Source organism: Medicago sativa, chromosome 2, assembly GCF_051527215.1.
Source record: "Medicago sativa cultivar Bolivia chromosome 2, Bolivia_mono, whole genome shotgun sequence".
NCBI classification, from domain to species: Eukaryota; Viridiplantae; Streptophyta; class Magnoliopsida; order Fabales; family Fabaceae; genus Medicago; species Medicago sativa.
This window is the reverse complement of record NC_140750.1, coordinates 4,703,154-4,707,963: the sequence shown is the minus strand read 5'-3', so window position 1 is coordinate 4,707,963 and position 4,810 is coordinate 4,703,154. Positions and strand designations below refer to the sequence as shown.

General features: G+C 32.3%; 1 long non-coding RNA gene across 1 annotated transcript; it reads right to left on the bottom strand.

Moving 5' to 3' along the window:
* Nucleotides 1-2,218: 2,218 nt before the first annotated feature.
* On the bottom strand, nucleotides 2,219-4,253 carry LOC146943819 (uncharacterized). Its single transcript, XR_015028116.1, has 5 exons — nucleotides 4,156-4,253; nucleotides 3,913-3,973; nucleotides 3,413-3,498; nucleotides 2,839-3,013; nucleotides 2,219-2,275 (listed from the first exon to the last, which is right to left on the bottom strand). It is a non-coding gene; the product is annotated as an uncharacterized LOC146943819 (long non-coding RNA).
* Nucleotides 4,254-4,810: the final 557 nt, after the last annotated feature.

The window sequence follows — 4,810 nt, the reverse complement described above, 5'->3', positions numbered from 1 at the left end:
TTTTAGCGTAAGAAAAAAAAACAATGGGAGAAGAATAAAAAAAATATCGATTAATTAAGAGACATTAATTGTTTTGTGGTGATGAGTTTGACACCAATAGAAATAATGGAAATTAAAGCCTACCATATCAATTATTAATAATCAATCTAAGTCATTAATCAATATTAGAATTAAAGGTCATGATTTGGAGTAAGTTAACAAACTTACTCTTGGAGTCAAAATATCTCCCATATATATATATATATATATATATATATATATATATATATAGGGCATATCAAGTGAGAGGAGTAACTAAAATGAGAGATGAGAGGAATTAATTTGGACTGTTGGATCTAAATCAATGGCTAAGATTAAAATGCTCTTCAAAAAGGGTCAAATACTGCAACCTATACCCTTCTTCTCCACTTCATCGTTCTCTCTCTTTGGGTAATCTCTCCTGGGTTTTATTCGGTGTCTCTTCTTATTTTCACAGTTTCAATTTCACCATTTGGTAACAAAAAAAAACTTCACAATCGACTACCATGAACAAAAAGACCTAGTTTTTTTAGATCTTCTTATTCCAAACCCATTCATCTCCCGTTCGTCACATAAATCAGTTTGAGATCTTAACCTCTCTCACTTGTTCTCCACTGGTTTCATGTTTCAAGCAATAACTGGATGATGTGATTATCCCAATTTCTCAATAGTTAAAAGATTAACAGTAAATAGATTTTATTATCAAATTTTTATTTCATTGTTTGATTAAAAGTGTGGTTCTTTTTAAATAGAAAAATTAGTGTTGATTCAACGAACAGCCTTGTACCAAGAACTGGAAATGTTAAACTTGAAAGAAAAGAATCACAGCATGAAATTAGAAATATTTTTTTAGTAAGGAAGAACAAAAAATTGCTTCAAAAAAAGGGAAGAACGTGAAAGATGCTAAGGAGACGAGAGGTCTGACAGAATGACAAAATAGGATGCGCTTACCAAAATTAAGCAGTACCATAAAGATTAATCTAAGGGTCAAGATTTAACCTCTCATCTCTCACAATAAAAGTGTTCTCACTTGATATGCCCTTTATATATATATATATATATATACTAGACTTTTCACCCGTGCTTTCGCACGGGTCTGATATAGATGAAGATTATTTTTGAACAAATGATTTTTAAATTGCTAGTTGCGACTAACATGTATGACATTTATATTATATTCGCAATAAGACAATCGAATATAATGACATGAAACAAAATAAATTTATCACAACTTTACACTAATATAAGATTTTATCTTACAAAAGTAGTCTAAGTTATAAGTTTTTGCTGGATGGGGTAATAGGAACGTGATCACTACTTGATATTTTTTAGACAACTTGATCACAACTTAATCATATTAATATTCTCCACATGTTTGATTGTTTCCTCTGTGATCCAATTCAGTTCACTCTCTATACATCCAATAGCTTATTTTGTTGTTTCAAAACAAAAAAAACAATAGCTTGTCGCAAAAGTGTGTCTAGGAAGCTTATTAATGCATTGTTCAATATCAGTGATTTATGATTTTTAAGATTGAATTAGTAATGTGACATAAACACACTTCAGTGGAATACAATTGTATTTTACTCTTTATTCTCTTTCAATTTTACTAAAAGTGTGCCAATTGATTAGGAACATACCTAATATGCAAAACCTGTAGTTTTTGAAAACTTGGAAATAAATTGATACTTCACTTGCTGTTAAAAAATAAATAATTTGATACATCAGACAACAATAGAACCCTTATAAGAGTGTGAAAGCCACTGATCGAAGATGACATCACTTCACTATAAAAAATCATGTGGGAGTGCTCTTGGCTTAAAACAATATGACTTTTTTAGGAGAATTGATGGTTGTTCTTTATATAGTTAGTAAAATTAATGTATTAGAATATTTCAGCATAACTATCACTATAGTTTACATAAGTATTCAACACCAATAAGTTGGTCACAGACTTACACCATTACAATGTGGGAAAAAGAGTGTTATAACACCAAAGCCACTAAAAAATTCATCAAGACACATTATTTGCCTCAATTGAAAGAAACTTGATCACTTATACTCAGCAAACTATACAGAGGCAACTTCTGCTACAGAGAAGCATGAGTTGCACAGTTATAAGGCACCTATCACAAAATACAACAGTCTAAATGAATTCGGCAAGCTGAAAAACAGTGATATAGATAGTCTGCTAGCTACGTCTCTCTTGATTGATACAACAACTCCCCACTGAAGATACAATACAGCAACCAAAATCCTGAAACAGTATGCATATATCAACACTGCAAAAACTACAACACACTACTCAGACAGAGCAACTCCAACTCGAAGACAGGCTAAATCAAAGGCAAAATGACCAAACTATCATGACTTGACTTCCCCTTTTTTGTATAAGAAAACATGTCAAAAACAATAAGATTAAAGAAAACATGTAGAGCATCTCATCAAATATAGCTTTAGTTGACCACATTATGCCAGGTTTTGGTTGTGATATGTCAGGGTAAAAACAACATACTCTATTATCATATATTTTTTCTCTATCGAGACATGAAAAACTCAGGGCATGTGAAAAAGTAAAATACATCAAAACAACTTCCAAAATTCCTACAGGAACCAAAAAACATGATAAGTAATAAGCCTCCAAATTATTCATCAATGTATATCTAAAGACTAAAGAAAGCAAAATATAATCAAGCATCATTCTCGTATTACGACAATGACTTCAACATAAAGAGATGCAAAACTGGAGTAGCAAAGCTAAAAAAAAATACATAATTGTGCCATAACATCTGAAACCAAATTGAAGAAAACAAAACCGACCTTAACAATTCTGCGAACCTGCTAATGGGCAACCACAAAACTCCAAGCAGAAAAATCACTAAGGCCACAAAACCAGTTGCTTGTCCCACTTAATATCAAGAGTAGAGTTTTATATTCTTAGGTTACCTCTAGAAGACAGTAGTGAAGTTTACAATCTTTCATGTCACAATGAAGCCTGCTTAATCAAAGGTTTATCCCAACAAACCGGGTGAAATGGAAATTGTGTAGGAGTTTATTCAATGGATAGAAACATAACAACATAAGACCAACTAAAGCTTCATTCCAATGAGATAGAAAAAATAAATAAAAAATTAACATAATTACATAAACAATAAAACTTATATACAACTGCATTATGTAGAATAACTTCCTTTTTTATAACTATGCACGAAATCTTATGATAAGATCCACCGCAGGTATTAACACAAAACTAATCCAATTGAATTTAGTAATAGTTGATAGCAATCATACCAAATATCAAATCCGTTGAATCATCATAGTGTTTTAGGAGCTTGGAGCACTAAACATATGTACAATTAAATAAGAGTAGTTTCAATGGAAAGAACTTCAGTACCTGGTTCCCTACAGTACTCACCTACCGGTTGTTGTAGCACTGCCACAATGTTCCCATCTCCCAAATACATATCCGTTGCCAAGAATCTAAAAAAATCACTACATAATTAGTGTCCAATTCTTTACAACTAATTCAATAACTAAGAAGCATCTTAAAAAAATCAAGAAATAAGAAGAAAATTAATGAAACTAAATATGACTTAGTCATGGACATAGCAAATTAACATCAAATTAATGTCATATCATAGTAAATTCACATTAGATTTTTTATCAGTACAAAATCTGTGAAGGAAGAGACTTCTAGTCTAAGTGGTGTAGTCGCATAAATAGAGAACAAAAGAGAGATAATTTAGAACAAAAGAAAAAAATGAAAACAGCCAAACTTGTTGTGGGATAAAGAAAATCAAAGGATCCCCAATTTAAAGAGTTGGAATTGAAAAATTGAAGAAACATTATGCTAAAAGAAATCCATGTAAAATCAATAGCAGTGGCCAAACCTACCTTCTCTACTGAGACGGAAAGGAATTTCAGTTCCACCATTAATCTCAACAAAAACAACCAGCTGTGAAACAATGAAAAATAACGTCAACCAAAAATTAAAAAAGATGTGATTTCAGATCTACCAAAAAAACATATACACCACATTTCATTAAAGGGAAAAAAAGAGGGAAATCATAAGCCAATTGGGTTGGCTATGGTGAGGGCAACATATCGTGTAGAGAGAGAGATAGAGAAAGAACTGACCGTGGCGGTAGCAACTGATGTTATGAGTTTGCTGTGATGATCTGAAGCCATAGACGGTGGCGATGGAGTTGACGGCAAGGGTGGTGCCGGAACCGAGAGCATTGTCGAAGGGAAGTGATGAAAGGAGAAAGACAACAATGAAAGTGGAAAAGACACAGATGTGACAAAGGAGCGATTTAGCTTTGCATGAGAATAGGTAGGAAACGATTTTGATATCTGTTTATCTGTTTAGGAAAATCAGGAGCGATTGGTATGAGAGAAGGTAGGAAAATAGGAGATTTTGTTAAGCAAAGGAGCGATTTTGCTATGCATAAGAATAGGTAGGAAACAATTTTTATATCTGTTTATCTTTTTACAAAAATTATGAGCGATTTGTTATTTCTTTATTTTATTTTATTTTATGTTTATCTGTTTAGTAGGAGATTAGGTACAAAAACAACCAGCTGCGATACAATGAAAAATAACGTCAACCAAAAATTAAAAAAGATGTGATTTCAGATCTACCAAAAAAACATATACACCGCATTTCATTAAAGGGAAAAAAAGAGGGAAATCATAAGCCAATTGGGTTGGCTATGGTGAGGGCAACATATCGTGTAGAGAGAGAGATAGAGAAAGAACTGACCGTGGCGGTAGCAACTGATGTTATGAGTTT